This window comes from Syngnathoides biaculeatus, chromosome 5 (genome assembly GCF_019802595.1).
Source record: "Syngnathoides biaculeatus isolate LvHL_M chromosome 5, ASM1980259v1, whole genome shotgun sequence".
In the NCBI taxonomy this organism is placed as follows: Eukaryota; Metazoa; Chordata; class Actinopteri; order Syngnathiformes; family Syngnathidae; genus Syngnathoides; species Syngnathoides biaculeatus.
In genome coordinates, this window is record NC_084644.1 from 17,958,888 (window position 1) to 17,977,971 (window position 19,084).

Sequence of the window (19,084 nt, forward strand, 5' to 3'; positions counted from 1 at the left end):
CCAAGGGGCAATTTAGAGTGTCCAATTAATGTTGCATGTTTTGGGGATGTGGGAGGAAACAAGAGTACCCAGAAAGGACCCACACAGGCATGGGGAGAACATGCAAACTCCACACAGGCGGGTCTGGGATTGAACCCAGGACATCAGAACTGTGAGGAGAACGCTTTACCAGCTAAGCCACCGTGCCGCCCTTATTTATTTATTTGTTTGTTTATTTCATTTATGTATAAATTTGTAGCCCTAACCCATCGGGTGTCAAACTCATTTTTGTCACAGGCCACATTGTGGTTACGGTTTCCCGCAGAGGGCCATTTTGACTGTGAAACCATATATTTAAATGCGTCATCATATGTTTACATATACATAAAAATTGATGGATATTTAGTGTTGAAATAAGAAGTCAAAGATAACTATTGTTTAAAGCGCCACTGACACCTAAAAAGTAAAATTTAACCAAAGTTTTGAATCAAAATTAATAATCATGAATGTACCCATCCGTTTTTTTCATAGCAAGTCATAATGTTGCCGTACATCGATTTTTTCATCTGCCAGGGAAAGTCTCTAGGATTTTGTGTTGAGGAAGACCAGGAAGCGACGTTTTTTGCAAGAGTGGGGTCGAGCGCTTGTATTGGTTTATACCTATGGTACAGGAGAAAAATTACCTGTTTATTTTCGTGTTAGCAAAAATGCCAGCTCGTTGTATTGCTGGATTTTGCTCGAACACTCGAGAGGATGGGTACACTCTTGACACATTTCCAAAAAACCCGGTTCGTCGTGAAAAACTCATTGCACAGGTGCAAAGGACATGAGCTTTGTGGATTCTAAATGACAGGTAGGTGTGTGTATAGAGCTATGAAAAAAAATAGTTGGGAGGGACTAATTTGTCTCACGGTTTATAGCATACAGTGAAGAAAATTTGTATTTGAATGCCCTGCTATATTGCAAGATCTCCCACTTAGAAATCATGGAGGGGTCTGAAATTTTCATCGTAGGTGCATGTCCACTGTGAGAGAGATAATCGAAAAAGAAAAATCCAGAAATCAAAATGTATGATTTTTTTTTAAAGTATTTATTTGTCTGATAAAATTGCAAATAAGTATTTGAACACCTGAGAAAACCAATGTTAATATTTTGTACAGGAGCCTTTGTTTGCAATTACAGAGGTCAAACATGTCCTGTACTTGTTCACCAGGTTTGCACACACTGTTGGCGGGATTTTGGCCCACTCCTCAACACAGATCTCTAGATCAGACACGTTTCTTGGCTGTCACTGAGAAACACAGAGTTTCAGCTCTGTCCAAAGATTTTCGATTGGGCTTAGGTCTGGAGACTGGCTAGGCCACGCCAGAACCTTGATATGCTTCTTACGGAGATACTCCTTGGTTTTTGTTGCTGTGTGCTTCGGATCATTGTCATGTTGAAAGACACAGCAACGAACCATCTTCAATACTAGGTTGTTCCCCAAAATCTCACAATACATGGCCGCGGTCATCCTCTCCTTAATACACTGCAGTTGTTTTGTCCCATGTGGAGAAAAAGACCCCCAAAGCATGATGCTACCACCCCCATGCTTCACAGGAGGAATGGTGTTCTTGGGATGGAATTCATCATTTATGACCAAAAAGATACATTTAGGTCTCATCTGACCACAAAACCTTCTCCCATCTCTCCTCTGGATCATCCAAATGGTCATTGGCAAACTTAAAACGGGCCTTGACATGTGCTGATTCAAGCAGGGGAACCTTCCATGCCATGCATGATTTCAAACCATGACATGTATTACCAACAGTCACCTTGGAAACGGTGGTCCCGGCTCTTTTCAGGTCAGTGACCAAGTCCTGTCGTGTAGTCCTGGGATGATTCCTCACCTTTTTTAGGATCATTGAGACCCCACGAGGTGATATCTTGCATGGGGCTCCACTCCGATTGAGATTGACCGCCATGTATAGCTTCTTCCATTTTCTAATGATTGCTCCAACAGTGGACCTTTTTTTACATAGCTGCTTGGCAATTTCTCTGTAGCCCTTTCCAGCCGTGTGTAGTTGTACACTTTTGTCTCTGGTGTCTTTGGACAGCGCTTTGGTCTTGGCCATGTTGCAAGTTTGAGTTTTACTGATTGAATGGGATGGACAGGTGTCTTTATGCAGCTAACGACCTCACACAGGTGCATTTGATTCAGGATAATACATGGCGTGGAGGTGGACTTTTAAAGGCGGACTAACAGGTCTTTGAGGGAAATAATTCTACCTGATAGACAGGTGTTCAAATACTTTTTTGCAGCTATATCACACAAATAAATCGTTGAAAAAAAATCCTATATTGTGATTTCTGGATTTTTCTTTTTAGATTATCTCTCTCACAGTGGACATGCACCCACGATGAAAATTTCAGACCCCTCCATGATTTCTAAGTGGGAGAACTTGAAATTTTCGCCAAGTGTTTAAATACTTATTTTATTCACTATGTTACATGATAATTTTGAATAAATCACCTTGGTCAAACTAGCAAAATATAACATAGCACTTGTACTGCATTTAAGACAATTTAATGGCACACAATACAATACAACACAAAACAAAAACAAAATAGAAGTACAAAGAAATTTTTGTAGCGTGTAACAAGAGCTAACTAGCCAAACAACGTATAGTCAACACTCAAACTCGAACAACTTGTCCGGAAGCACCAATAATAAAAAGCTCCATCCACGTCCAATGACGCAATCCTTCTCTCAGAACGTAACAAAAGATCCACATCATATCACTGTTAGCCGCCGTTAGCCGACATCAGCCCCAACACGAAGGTGGGTCGGGCCGGGAGGCTGGCTGGCCCATGCTGTCGCAAAGCTGGCAGGGAGGAGAAAGGAGCTCTCTCCCCCCCATCAGCCACCAGTGTCTGGGCACCCCTGAAGTAGTTACTTCGCCCGGCATGGGTAATCCTTAGTATGCTACATACACATCTTTACTGATCACACACAAGGCTGATTGCCTCCAGACCTGTTCAATAAAGAAATCACTAAAAAAAGAATCTGTTAATTAAGGACAAAATCTTGAAAAAAAAACTGCAACAAAATGACAGAATCGAAAGAAATTTCAGAAAGTCGGGAATTAAATAATTAACATCTATCAGTCTGGAAAGTCTTATGAAAGCCATTTCTAAAGCTTAAGAATTTCCAGCAAACCATAGAGAGAGCCGCTATCCTTACATGGTAAAAAAATAAAAGTGGTAAGCCTTCCCAGGAGTGGCCGCGGGACAAATATTAGCCCAAAAAGAACAGCAATGACTCATCCCGTAGTCCACAAAGGAACTGAGGACAACTAATGAATTACATGGCTCCCTTGCCTCAGCTAAGGGCAGTGTTCATGACACAACAATCAGAAAGAGACTGGCTAATAATATCATCCAAGTTCGAGTTGCAAGGCTAAACCACTGGTTGAAAAAAAAACAAAAAAAAGGCTTCTCTTTCTTTTTGAGGGTGGAAAAAAAACACCTGAATGATTACCAATATTTTGGGCAGAATAGTATATGGACTGACGGGAAGATGTGTGACCATTAATGTTACACAGCATTTCAGAACATACCAACAGTCAAACACGGTGGTGGTAGTGTGACCGGTTTTGGCTTTATTCAGGACCTGGACAACTTGTTGTGATTGATTCAACCATGAATTCTGCTCTTTACCAGAAAAATCTGAAGAAGAATGTTCACCGATCAGTTTGTGGCCTAAAGCTGACACGCATTTGGGTTCTGCAAGGAAACGATGCAAAACACACCAGCAAGTTAACTTCTGAATAGCTTAAACAAATAAATGAAAGTTATGGAGTGGCCTAGTCAAAGTCTACACTTGAATCTGACCAAAATGGTGTGGCATGACTGTATAAAAGCTGTTCATGCTTGAAAACCCTCCATTTTTGCTGAATCCAAACAATTTTGTAAGGAAGAGTGGGCCAAAATATCGCGACAGAGATGAGAAACATGGTTGAATTCTGATAATGACTTGTTTGGTAATCCCAAACAAAGTTGGGAAGTTGTCCAAAAAAAATTTTTTTGAGAATGGGGTGACAACGTTTTCAGGAATAAATAAATAATGAGATAGAAGAAATGTAACATAAAAAAAGCCCATTTCTCAACCAACAAGTGTTTGAAGAGTTGGAGAATAGCCCTTCATTTTGTGCAACGCAAACACTCTCACTGTTACAATTGTTTATCCACTGAGTCACCAGCAGACTCATGCTGACATCAAAGTGACAGGCCTGGTGATTGGAGGCCATGCAGTGAAGGGTGAATGCCAATAGGGTGATAAAATAAATGAATGATAGGATACCCTGTAGGTTTTTATCAAAGACAATCTCGCCTTACAGCCCCCTCCCCGGGGACTTGAAGAGCCCCTCTCTTTCAGGTCAGGACCTACCAATTTCTATTTCTATCAGCTATATACAATACACTTGCTACACCATATTCTGCCAATATTTTTCAGACTTGTAGCTGTTAGGACCAAGGTAATCTTGTGAACTTTGTCACTTATTTAATAGTTATGTACTTCCAGATAATGTCTACAGAAAAAAGATCCCCCCAAAATACTGTCCCCGACAAAAGTATTGGAACAGTAAGGTTTATTCCTTTGACTTTGTTGTATACTGAAGACATCTGGGTTTCAGACCAAAAGATAGATATGAGACCAAAAGTCAGAATACCAGCTTTTATTTCATGGTATTTACATCTAGATGCATGAAATAACTTGGGACAGAGTACCTTTTATATGAACCCACCCACTTTCAACTTGTGATCTGAAAACACAAAGTCTTTGGTATAGAGTGTTCCCCCATTATTTTCGGGTTTTACGTTACTTACAACCCCCCCGCGAAAAACAAAACTCTGCAAATAATGAACGCAGTATTAATATACCCATGTATGATATGTGGCAGCAAAGTGGAACAGCTTCAAAACATTGGCCTCACAATTCTGAGGTCCAGAGTTCAATCACAGCCCCTGCTGTGAGGAGTTAGCATGTTCTCCCCGTGCCTACGTGGGTTTTCTCCGGGCACTCCGGTTTCCTCCTAGATCTCAAAAATATGCAACATTAATTGGAAATCTAAATTGCCCCGAGGTGTGATTGTGAGTGGAACTATCTGTGCCCTGCGATTGGCTGGCAACCAGTTCAGGGTGTACCCCGCCTTCTGCCCAATGACACTTGGGATAGGCTCCAGCACTCCCACGACCCTTGTGAGGATACGCGGCTCAGAAAATGAATGGATGGATGGATGATATGTACCATATTTTTCAAACCATAAGATGCAGTCAAAAGTCTTACATTTTCTCCAAAAGAGACAGCATACTTTGTGTACGTTTGTTGTTATTTGTTCAAGGAAGTTCACTTGAATACACTGCTTATACTGTAACCATGCATGCCAGGACATGCTTTAGCGTGTATGTAAGATAGCATATGATGGGGCTCATGAGAAAGTAGGGAACAATTGCATTTCCCATCTGCAAGTAGAAGAAGTTTACATTGGCCCATACAATGCCTTTTAACGATTTATTTGTGTGATACAACCGCAAATAAGTATTTGAACACCTGAGAAAACCAATGTTAATATTTAGTACAGTAACCTTTGTATGCAATTACAGAGGTCAAAAGTTTCCTGTGGTTTTTCACCAGGGTTGCACACACTGCAGGAGGGATTTTGGCCCAATCCTCCACACAGATCTTCTCTAGATCAGACAGGTTTCTGGGCTGTCGCTGAGAAACATGGAGTTTCAGTTCCCTCCAAAAATATTAGATTGGGTTTAGGTATAGAGACTGGCTAGGCCATGCCAGAACCTTGATATCCTTCTTACGGAGCCAATACTTGGTTTTCCTGGCTGTGTGCTTTGAGTCATTGTCATTTTGAAATACCCAGCCATAACCCATCTTCAATGCTCTTACTGAGGGAAAGTGGTTGTTCCCCAAAACACAATACATACGCGGTCATCCTCTCCTTAATACAATGCAGTCGTCATGTCCCATGTGCAGAAAAACACCCCCAAAGTATGATGCTACCACCCCCAGGCTTCACAGTAAGGATGGTGTTCTTGGGATGGAACTCATCATTCATCTTCCTCCAAACACAGAATTATGACCAAAAAGTTTAATTTTGGTCTCATTTGACCACAAAACCTTCTCCCATGACTCCTCCGTATCATCCAAATTGTCAGTGGCAAACTTAAAATGGAGCTTGACGTGCTGGTTTAAGCAGTGGAACCTTCCATACCATGCATGATTTCAAACCATAACATCTTAGTGTATTACCAACAGTCACCTTGGAAACGGTGGTCCCAGCTCTTTTCAGCTCACTGATCAAGTCTTGTCGTGTAGTCCTGGGATGATTCCTCACCTTTCTAAGGATCATTGAGACGCCACAAAGTGATATCTTACATGGGGGTCCACTCCGATTGAGATTGACCGTCATGTTTAGCTTCTTCCATTTTCTAATGACTGCTCCAACAGTGGACCTTTTTTCACCAAGCTGCTTGGCAATTTCTCCACAGGCCTTTCCAGCCGTGTGGAGTTGTATAATATTGTTTGTACAGCTCTTTGGTCTTGGCCATGTTACAAGTTTGAGTCTGACTGATTGTATGGGGTGGACAGGTGTCTTTATGCAGCTAACGAGCTCACGGTACATCTGATTCAGGATAATACATGGAGTGGAGGTGGACTTTTAAAGGCGGACTAACAGCTCCTTGAGGGTCAGAATTATAGCTGATAGACAGGTATTCAAATACTTATTTGCAGTTGTATCACACAAATGAATGGTTAAAAAAAAAATCATACATTGTGATTTCTGGATTTTTCTTTTGAGATTATCTCTCTCACAGTGGACATGCACCTACGATGAAAATTTCAGATTCTTCCATGATTTCTAAGTGGGAGAAGTTGCAATATAGCAGGGTGTTCAAATACTTATTTTCTTAACTGTAATTGCAAGACTGAGAAAACTGTTTGAATCCCTGCTCGTTATTATTTGCATTGATCGGTAGCGCCTACCCGATTGAAGGACCTAGAAGAGCTGGTGGCCAGGATGTGGAGCGCCAGAAATGATCCTCCCCACTCCGGTGCTAGTTCGAGTGGTGTGCAAGTGTTCAAGGGAGGCTCGGGTGGTGCCGACAATCTGTTCAGCGGTTTTGACAGCCTGTTGCCATCTGAGTTTTTCTTTTTTTGTGGCAGCCCCAAACCAAACTGTAATGAATCATTCCTGATTCGATGACCGCTGTACAAAACGGTCTCAGCAACTCTTGTGACAGGCCATGTTTCTTCAGAAGCTTCAAGAAGTCCATCCTTTGCTGGACTTTTTTTGAAGATGGAGTTGATGCTCATCTCCCACTTCAGGTCCTGTGAGACTGTACTTCCACATAAGACAGTTGGACAGCATGGGGGCGGCTGTGGTGATGGATGCCTCCTGGAGTCCAAAATCATTTCTACAGTCTTTAGTGTTCAACACCAGTTTTGTTGACGACACCAAAGCTCCACTCTTGCCACTTCCTGTCGATAAACAGAATAGCCGCTGTCTTGGATGAGGCCAATGACTGTGGTGTCGTCTGCAAATTTCAGGAGTTTGACAGCTGGGCACCTTGAGATGCAGTCGTTTGTGTAGAGTGAGAAGAGTAGAGGGGAGTGGACACAACCTTGGGGTGCCCCGGTGCTGATAGTGCACATGGAGGAGGTAGTATCCCCCAGCCTCACCTGCTATGTCCTGCCCATCAGGAAGTTGAAATCCACTGACAGATGTCAGGTGAGACGCTGAGCTGGAGAAGCTTGGAGGAGAAGAGTTTAGGGATGATGGTGTTCAACGAAGAGCTGAAGTCCACGGACTGGATCCTCGCATAGGTTCCCTCACTGCTCTTCTTATAAATAATTTGCATGGTTTAGGTCATGTTTTTAATGCAATTGATGCAGTCTGAAATGTCATGGTATTTTTAACCCATCAGCATAGAGAACCCCTTGGAATTTCGGGCTAGACAAGATTATTCATGGATATTTTTAATTGACTGAAATTTGTCAGCTCTAAGAAAAGGGCTGAGTAGCCAACGAAACGAAAGGGAAAAGGAGATATGTTGAGAAATATAGTTGCTCCATGGATTTAATCAAATTCAAAACTGTTTTTAAACAGATTTTCAGTCAGCGACGTCACACAAAAACTCAGCGAAAAAGGCTTCCCGTCACAGTGATTACTGCAATGTGTTATATACAGTAGTATAACAGTCCATACAGACCATAGATATATACACAAACACATACATGTTTGTCAAATCAACGACAACCTACCCGCAATGGGAAATTCTAACATCTAGGGAATCTTTATTTCTAATCCAAATTCCAACAAATTTCCTTAGCACGTGTAAATGAAATACATACTTCTAACCAATCAAAGGAAATTCTAAATATTTAAAAATAAATGATATATATATATATATATATATATATATATATATAGACAAACACACATGAACACATCCACAAAACAGTGGTGGTCCATCTCTTTTACATTGAGTCATTTTGTTTACATTGCTTCAAGCACATAATAAAAGGCATAAGCATCCCTTGTACAACATATCAACTGCCAAGAACAGTACAGGCAGTGGCCGAGGCTACTTTGACAACTTAATTGCACATGTGAGGCACAGCTGGAAGGCGGGCATGGCAAAGTCCTCAGTGTTCTCAGAGAGTATTAATGTTCAAAAAACAGCAAATCAAATGGGAGAAATGGAAGAAGACTTTTCATGTATGATAATACCAAACTGCTGGAGGATTGAGCATGTGAGATGGATGAAACTTATTATTCCCCTTGCTTTTACATGCCAGGTTTTAATACAACTGAAGTACCGATAGTATACCGTTCGAATCAAACTCACTTTAATAAAGGAAAACTGTCATACTCATACAAAAAAAATCAAGTGTCCTTGAAAGCCTCTAAACAAATCTAATTCCAGTGTGTGTTAGTGTCTTCATACTAACTCCACATAATTTTTTTTACAGGGCCCTATAAGCATTTCAGCATATTAGACAAAAACATTATGGATCCCAAAAAGGCAACAAAGTCAAAACAAAGTCAACATAGTTAAAACAAAGTTAAAATCTTGTATATGCAATTTTTCAGTGCATTTTTTGTCCAAAACACTTTATGTTCATAATGCATGCCAAATAATAGGCATATAGTTCTTACTCCAATCGCTTGGAAGGGAGTCCAAATCTGTTGCATCGAATGCAGCAAACTCCCAAATTTTCTTGTAGAATAGGAAATTTCTCCATAGAATCCATTGCTTCTGAGAGTTTTGTCATTGCTGCATGGCTACATTCACATAAACATGCAGTGTCAAACTTTTCATGGTAACATTTTCACTTGGGACAAATATGTGTATATACGCCACAATAACTTCAAAAATCCAGTCAGTTTGTCTCCGGTAACATATTAATAAAGCAACATCAGCTATAATTATGAACGCAAGACTGCAGTATCACCAACAAGGCCTGCCAACAAAGTGCTAGACTCCAAAGAGGTATTGCTACAGTCCGGAAGGGCTGAAAGCAAGGATTAAGCTGAGCAGTGGCAGCATCCTGTGCAGTGTATTGATCACCACTTGACTCAATGAGTAGAGGAAGCCGCAGGGCTTAATTTTTTTTCCCCGGCTCCTTTCCTGTCTCTGAGGAGCAACAGTAACATCATCCTACTAGGAACCAAAACTTCATTAAACTTCAAAGACAAAGCAGTGTTACACTAGAATTACCCGACTCAAATACAAGGCAGCTAAGCACGCTGTTTTCTGGTAGAATGACATGCTGGTTTGCATTCAAGTCTGCATATGCTTTAAATCAGTCAGGAATGCCAACCTGCTCAGAGCAATGGGTGATTCTGGAACTGTTACAATTTAAATAAGGGATAAACTGATAAAGTACAATTGATTGTTTTTTTAAGCATGCCAGAAAACATTTGACTTATTCACTTTCCAACTAAAATAATAACGTACTGATGTACGAGCATCATTACAAGATCAAATCCAAGGTTTTCCAATTGGTAATATTATTTTCAAACGCAGTCATGAAAACGGCACTTTTTTTTTTTATTCAGTACAAAAATGTGTTTTTCTGTGTCTATCCAGCTAATTAATCACAAAAGGTTGAATCATAGGAATAGGAATACTTCAAAGCTCCAAGTTCTCAGCTTCTGACTCCTCTTCCCTAAAGACAAACCCGATCTTAACTGATAGTCAAATGGATTTATAGTACAATCTCTGTGAGCCATTTGTTGCCTGAAAGCAGGAAAATCAAAGACTAGATTTCCGGATGGTAACAGGACAGAGATTAACCAGTTTTTGCTCTCTGATTGCAAACTCCCACAGGCTGTTTTCTTCTACTTGTTTCATTTGTCCTTTGTCTTTTATGCCCCTTGTAAGTGGAGATTTACAACCACAAATGGACTTGGTCTGGATCTGTCTCGGGAGACTAGGACGAGAGTGGTTGACGGGAAAAAGTTTGAATATGCGGTTCTCCCACTGGTATTTTGGAGATGGTACATCCACAAACAAAGGATTAAATATAAATAAGGGACAAAAAATATATATAATGAAAGAGGGGCTTGGAAGAGGGCATTGAAATAAAAAGACTAATACAGTGCCTTGTAAAAGTATTCGGCCCCCTTTTTTAACAAATAGAAACCTGAAAAGTGGGCCGTGCAATATTATTCGGCGCCGTTGCATTAATACTTTTTAGTGCCACCTTTTGCTGCAATTACAGCTGCAACTCGCTTGGGGTATGTCTCTATCACTTTTGCACATCGAGAGACTGAAATTCTTGGCCATTGTTCCTTGCAAAACAGCTCGAGCTGAGTGATATTGGATGGAGAGTGTTTGTGAACAGCAGTCTTCAGCTCTGCCCACAGATTCTCGATTGGATTCAGGTCTTGACTTTGACTTGGCCATTCTAAGACCTGGATACGTTTATTTGTGAACCATTCCACTGTAGAGTTGGCTTTATGTTTTGGATCGTTGTCCTGTCGGAAGATAAATCTCCGTCAGAGTCTTAAGTCTTTTGCAGACTCCAACAGGTTTTCTTCCAGAATGGTCCTGTATTTGGCTCCATTCATCTTCCCATGAATTTTAACCATATTCCCTGTCCCTGCTGAAGAAAAGCAGGCCCAAACCATGAGGCCGCCACCACCATGTTTGACAGTGGGGATGGTGTGTTCAGGGTGATGAGCTCTGTTGCTTTTACGCCAAACATATCGTTTTGCATTGTGGCCAAAAAGTTCAATTTCAGTTTTATCTGACCAGAGCACCTTCTTCCACGTTTGGTTTGTCTCCCAGGTGGCTTGTGGCAAACTTTAAACAAGACTTTTTATGTATATCTTTGGGAAATGGCTTTCTTCTTGCCACTCTTGCATAAAGGCCAGATTTGTGCAGTGTACGACTGATTGTTGTCCTATGGACAGACTCTCTCACCTCAGCTGTAGATCTCTCGTTCATCCAGAGTGATCATGGGCCTCTCGGTTGCATCTCTGATCAGTCTTCTCCTTGTTCGAGGTGAAAGTTTAGAGGGACGGCCGGGTCTTGGTAGATTTGCAGTGGTCTGAAACTCCTGCCATTTCAATGTGATTGCTTGCACAGTGCTCCTTGAGATGTTTAAAGCTTGGGAAATCTCTTTGTATCCAAATCCGGCTTTAAACGTCTCCACAACACTATCTCAGACCTGCTTGGTGTGTTCCTTGGTCTTTATGATGCTCTTTGCACTTTAAACAGAACCCTGAGATTATCACAGAGGAGGTGCATTTATACGGATACTTGATTACACACAGGTGGATTCTATTTATCATCATCAGTCAACATTGGATAGTTCAGAGATCCTCACTGAACTTCTGGAGTGAGCTTGCTGCAATGAAAGTAAAGGGGTTGAATAATATTGCATGCCCCACTTTTCAGTTTTTTTATTTGTTAAGAAAGTATGAAATAGCCAATAAATTTCACTCAACTTCACAATTGTGTCCCACTTGTTGTTGATTTTGACAAAAAAATTAATTTTATATCTTTATGTATGAAGCCTGCAATGTGGCAAAAGGTTGAAAAGTTCAAGAGGGCCGAATACTTTCACATGGCACTGTAATTCCCTCAAAAACCCCAGAGCAGTTCTTGAGTTCAGAGTCTTAGCTCACGGGCACCTCGACTGCGCTCGGGAAACAGACCAGCACCTCTACAAAAGTCCCATTCAAATTTTATATTTTAGGTCTGCAGAATCTCTGATTTTATTTTGCTCTATTTTGATTTGATGAAATTTAAGGAGCTGAATGCCAGTATCACATTATTAGCAAACACATTAGATGGATACTATCTAGTGTTTATAGAGTTTACAACACATTGGAAGGAATTCAACCAAAGAAAAGGCTCCATAACACCAAGAGCATGTTTAGAGGCACCTCCCTAAATCGTCTTGAAGCAATACATCAATCAGAGGATACACAGCAGTGGGAAATGTACTCTGCAGGGCTAAAACTCCCACAAGGCAAACACAGAACCAAAAACCAGAAAAACGTTACTCAGCAAAACCTTATCTTTTTCTTCTTCTAAAATATATATATATATATATATATATATATATATATTATATATATATATATATATAAATTGCTAGGGAGTGTTATCATCCTCTGTAACTGCTGTCTGCTGATAACACGTCATCTTCCAACATCTGGAGAGGTTTCCCAAGACGTCAAGAATAACTATAGTGAAAAGAGTAAAATCAATATGTCTCCTGTCAGTATGGCCATTTATATATATATACATATATATATATATATATATATATATATATATATATACATATACATATATATATATATATATCTATATATATATATATATACATATACATATATATATATATATAATATATATATATATATATATATATATATATATATACATATATATATATATATATATATACATATACATATATATATATATATATATATATATATATACATATATATATATATATATACACAACTCAAAATAAGTGTCTTACAGATTATTTGATTTTGAAAAGTACAACTGTGACAACTCTCAATTTTTTCCGCTTCCTTGGCTAAAATTAACTCCTCAATGACGTTCTTTGTGAGTCAAGATGTGTCAATCCAACTTACTTCCTCGCCACCAGGATGAAATAAGATGGCACCAAAATAGGACTATGTTTCAGAAAGACAACACAACCAGCATTTAGGCAAACTCCTCAGCGAATGTCGACAAACATATGCGCTCTCACAAGTGGGGTTTATAGACGGAGGCAACAAATCAAACCAGTAGGAGCAAAAAAAGGACAAAGATGCAAAATTAGGTCTAACAGAATAAGCTGTGAGAGGGTCCTTTTCTAGACACTTGTCTGACAAAATGAAGATATTTGGGGGGAAATGAAACACTTTGAACTAAGTCCATGTTAGAGAGTCACTCTATAGAGGTCTTCTTCTTCTTTTCCTTTCGGCTTGTCCCGTTAGGGGTCGCCACAGCGTGTCATCTTTTGCCATCTTAGCCTATCTCCTGCATCTTCCTCTCTAACCCCAACTGCCCTCATGTCTTCCCTCACCACATCCATAAACCTTCTCTTTGGTCTTCCTCTCGCTCTTTTGCCTGGGAGCTCCATCCTCAGCATCCTCCTACCAATATACTCACTCTCTCTCCTCTGAACATGTCCAAACCATCGAAGTCTGCTCTCTCGAATCTTGTCTCCAAAACATCCAGCTTTGGCTGTCCCTCTAATGAGCTCATTTCTAATCCTATCCAACCTGGTCACTCCGAGCGAGAACCTCAACATCTTCATTTCTGCCACCTCCAGTTCAGCTCTAATCCGTACATCATGGCCGGCCTCACCACTGTTTTGTAAACTTTGCCCTTCATCCTAGCAGACACTCTTCTATCACATAACACACCAGACACCTTTCGCCAGCTGTTCCAACCTGCTTGGACCCGTTTCTTCACTTCCTGACCACACTCTCCATTGCTCTGTATTGTTGACCCCAAGTATTTGAAGTCGTCCACCATCGCTATCTCTTCTCCCTGTAGCCTCACTCTTCCCCCTCCACTTTTCTCATTCACGCACATATATTCTGTTTTACTTCGGCTAATCTTCATTCCTCTCCTTTCCAGTGCATGTCTCCATCTTTCTAATTGTTCCTCTGCATGCTCCCTGCTTTCACTGCATATCACAATATCATCTGCGAACATCATGGTCCAAGGGGATTCCAGTCTAACCTCATCTGTCAGCCTATCCATTACCACTGCAAACAGGAAGGGGCTCAGAGCTGATCCCTGATGGAGTCCCACCTCCACCTTAAATTCCTCTGTCACACCTAAGGCACACCTCACCATTGTTCTGCTGCCATCATACATGTCCTGTACTATTTTAACATACTTCTCTGCCACACCAGACTTACGCATGCAGTACCACAGTTCCTCTCTTGGTACTCTGTCATAGGCTTTCTCTAGATCCACAAAGACACAATGTAGCTCCTTCTGACCTTCTCTGTACTTTTCCACTAGCATCCTCAAGGCAAATAATGCATCTGTGGTACTCTTTCTAGGCATGAAACCATACTGTTGCTCGCAGATACTTACTTCTGTCCTGAGTCTAGCCTCCACTACTCTTTCCCATAACTTCATTGTGTGGCTCATCAACTTTATTCCTCTATAGTTCCCACAGCTCTGAACATCCCCTTTGTTCTTAAAAATGGGAACTAGAACACTTTTCCTCCATTCTTCATCAGGCATCTTTTCGCCCGCTAGTATTCTGTTGAATAAGTTGGTCAAAAACTCCACAGCCATCTCTCCAAATTGCTTCCATACCTCTACCGGTATGTCATCAGGACCAACTGCCTTTCCATTTTTCATCCTTTGAAGTGCCTTTCTGACTTCCCCTTAGTAATCATTTCCACTTCCTGGTCCTTCACTCTTGCCTCTTCAACTCTTCATTCTCTCTCATTTTCTTCATTCATCAACTTCTCAAAGTATTCTTTCCATCTATTTAGCACACTACCGGCACCAGTCAACACATTTCCATCTCTATCCTTAATCACCCTAACCTTCTACACATCCTTCCCATCTCTATCCCTCTGTCTGGCCAACCTGTAGAGATCCTTTTCTCCTTCTTTCGTGTCCAACCTGGTGTACATGTCTTCATATGCCTCTTGTTTAGCCTTTGCCACCTCTACCTTTGCCCTACGTCGCATCTCGATGTACTCCTTTCGCCTCTCCTCAGTCCTCTCAGTATCCCACTTCTTCTTCGCTAATCTCTTTCCTTGTATGACTCCCTGTATTATGGGGTTCCACCACCAAGTCTCCTTCTCCCCTTTCCTACCAGATGACACACCAAGTACTCTCCTGCCTGTCTCTCTGATCACCTTGGCTGTCGTCATCCAGTCTTCCGAGAGCTTCGGTTGTCCATCGAGAGCCTGTCTCACCTCTTTCCGGAAGGCCGCACAACATTCTTCCTTTCTCAGCTTCCACCACATGGTTCTCTGCTCTACCTTTGTCTTCTTAATCTTCCTACCCACCACCAGAATCATCCTACATACTACCATCCTATGCTGTCGAGCTACACTCTCCCCTACCACTACTTTACAGTCAGTAACCTCCTTCAGATTACATCGTCTGCACAAAATATAATCTACCTGCGTGGTTCTACCTCCGCTCTTGTAGGTCACTATATGTTCCTCCCTCTTCTGGAAATAAGTGTTCACTACAGCCATCTCCATCTTTTTTGCAAAGTCCACCACCATCTGCCCTTCAAAGTTCCTTTCCTGGATGCCGTACTTACCCATCACTTCTTCATCGCCCCTGTTTCCTTTACCAATATGTCCATTACAATCTGCACCAATCACAACTCTCTCTCTGTCTGGGATGCTCAGAACTACTTCATCTAGTTCCTTCCAGAATTTCTCTTTCAACTCTAGGTCACATCCTACCTGTGGTGCATAGCCGCTAACCACATTATACATAACACCCTCAATTTCAAATTTTAGTCTCATCACTCGATCTGATACTCTTTTCACCTCCAAGACATTCTTAGCCAGCTCTTCCTTTAAAATAACCCCTACTCCATTTCTCTTCCCATCTACTCCGTGGTAGAATAATTTAAACCCTGCTCCCAAACTTCTAGCCTTACTACCTTTCCACCTGCTCTCTTGGATGCACAGAATATCAACCTTTCGCCTAATCATCATGTCAACCAACTCCTGAGCTTTATAGTCATAGTCCCAACATTCAAAGTCCTTACACTCAGTTGTAGGCTCTGTGCATTCCTCTTTTTCTTCTGACGCTGGATCCGGTTTCCTCCTCTTCTTTGTCTTCGACCCACAGTAGCTGAATTTCCACCGACGCCCTGCAGGTTAGCAGTGCCGGGGGCGGGCGTTGTTAACCCGGGCCACTACCGATCCGGTATGGGATTCTTTAGATGAACGCTCATATTTGTTTGGCACAGTTTTTACGCCGGATGCCCTTCCTGACGCAACCCTCTGCATTCATCCGGGCTTGGGACCGGCCTACAGATTGCACTGGTTTGTGCCCCCATAGGGCTGCATTCTATAGAGGTCTAAGTAGCCAAAATACATGACCCTCAAACAATACCACCACCAACAATAATAATAATAATAACAGCAGTTACAATAAAAAAAAGTTATGGTGAAACTGGACAAAAATACATCCCTGAAAAGATGGACAGAAAAATAACTAAAATATACCAATCATTATATTTCACAAGGCTTCCACTGTTACATGAGTATTTTAAAAGGCAACACAATTATTGTGGAATTCATTTATTTGATCATATATTCACTGGCTATTTCATATTTAGTCACACAGTTCGCCAAAATAGTAATTTTCACTCAATTATTCAGCTGTCTTGTATTCCTTATAAAACTAAGATTTTAAATACCGATTTGACTTTTACCTGTTTACGAGTATCAGATCAGAAAGAAAATTGGCAGTATCAAACAACAGTAGTTAAAACTACTTAGCTGCATTCTATTTGATGTAACTTCGTTGTCACTCCTCTTGCGCGCCTTAGCACATTTATATACAGTATATGCTCGAAATTAGTATGACTGTGTGATGATTACATTGTTTTGTCGATAGACACAACACAACTTTTGAAAAATCAATTCCCGCTCAGTGATTGTGTTGATATGTGCCATGCGACTGACTGGCGACCAGTTCAGGGTGTAATCAGCCTTTCACCCAAAGCTACCTGGGATAGGCCCCAGTGCTCCAGCAACCTTTGTGAGGATAAGTGGCTTGGAAAAATTGATGCATGGACCTACACTAAATTGCCCAATTCCTCTGAAGTAGGCCATATTTTCAAAGATGAATGGATGTTTTTATCAGTTTTTGGTCAGAATTTACATTCACTAACTGTGAGAGCAAACCCACATACAATATATAACTGACTTGTTCCATACTTCTGCTGTCTCTGTATCCACTAGGACTAGGCAAAAACTACAAGGACAATAAATACATTGAAATAAAATGTGATTTCAAAATTAAAAGGACATATAGAATCCCTCACCAACTCATTGTGTAATCTAGATAAACAGTAAAGCAAATACAACATGGACAGTTAAAAAGTCTGGTTAATAAGAATTTAGTTTTTGGCTTGACCATTGTTGAAGAGTTAAGTATTTGAACACCCTGCTAAATTGCAAGTTCTCCCACTTAGAAATCATGGAGGGGTCTGAAATTTTCATCGTAGGTGCATGTCCACTGTGACAGAGATAATCTAAAAAGAAAAATCCAGAAATCACAAATGTAGGATTTTTTTAATGATTTATTTGTGTGATACAGCTGCAAATAAATATTGGAATACCTGTCTGTCAGCTAGAATTCTGACACTCAAAGACCTGTTAGTCTGCCTTTAAAAGTCCACCTCCACTCCATTTATTATCCTGAATCAGATGCACATGTGTGAGGTCGTTAGCTGCATAAAGACACCTGTCCACCCCATACAATCAGTAAGACTCAAGCTTGTAACATGGCCAAGACTGAAAAGCTGTCCAAAGATACCAGAGACATAATTGTACAACTCCAGACGGCTGGAAAGGCCTACGGAGAAATTGCCGAGCAGCTTGGTGAAAAAAGGTGCACTGTTGGAGCAATCATTAGAAAATGGAACAAGCTAAACATGACAGTCAATCTCAATCGGAGTGAAGCCCGTGCAAGATATCATCTCAAGGGGTCTCAACAATCTTTAGAAAGGTGAGGAATCAGACCAGGACTACATGACACGAATTGGTCAATGACCTTAAAAGAGCTGGGACCACCCTTTCCAAGGTGACTCTTGGTAATACACTAAGACGTCATGGTTTGAAATCATGATTGGCACGGAGGGTTCCCCTGCCTAAACCAGCACATGTCATGGCCCATCTTAAGTTTGCCAATGACAATTTGGATGATACAGAGGAGTCATGGGAGAACGTTCTGTGGTCAGACCGAAATTAAACTTTTTGGTCATAATTCCACTCACCCTGTTTGGAGGAAAACGAATGATGAGTTCCATCACAAGAACACCATCCCTACTGCAGCATGGGGGTGGAAGCATCATGCTTTGGGGGTGTTTTTCTGCATATGGGACAGGACGACTGCATTGTATTAAGGAGAGGATGACCGTGGCTATGTATCGTGAGATTTTGGGGAACAACCTCTTTCCCTCAGTAAGAGCAATGAAGATGGGTCGTGGCTGGGTCTTTCAACATGACAATGACCTGAAGCACACAGCCCGGAAAACCAAAGAGTGGCTCCGTAAGAAGCATATCAAGATTCTGGCGAGGCCTAGCCAGTCTCCAGACCTAAACCCAATAGAAAACCTTTGGAGGGAGCTGAAACTCCATGTTTCTCAGCCACAGCCCAGAAAAGTGTCTGATCTAGAGAAGATCTGTGTGGAGGAATGAGCCAAAATCCCTCCTGCAGTGTGTGCAAACCTGGTGGACTACAGGAAACGTTTGACTTCTGTAATTGCAAACAAAGGCTATTGTACCAACTATTAACATTAGTTTTCGCAGGTGTTCAAATACTTATATGC

At 41.1% G+C, this 19,084-nt stretch overlaps 1 protein-coding gene across 12 annotated transcripts in view; it reads right to left on the reverse strand.

Annotated features, from left to right (window-relative positions):
- The window catches only part of LOC133500420 (intermembrane lipid transfer protein VPS13B-like), a 506,059-nt gene that overhangs the window by 475,380 nt on the left and 11,595 nt on the right, over nucleotides 1-19,084 (reverse strand). The window lies entirely within an intron of this gene.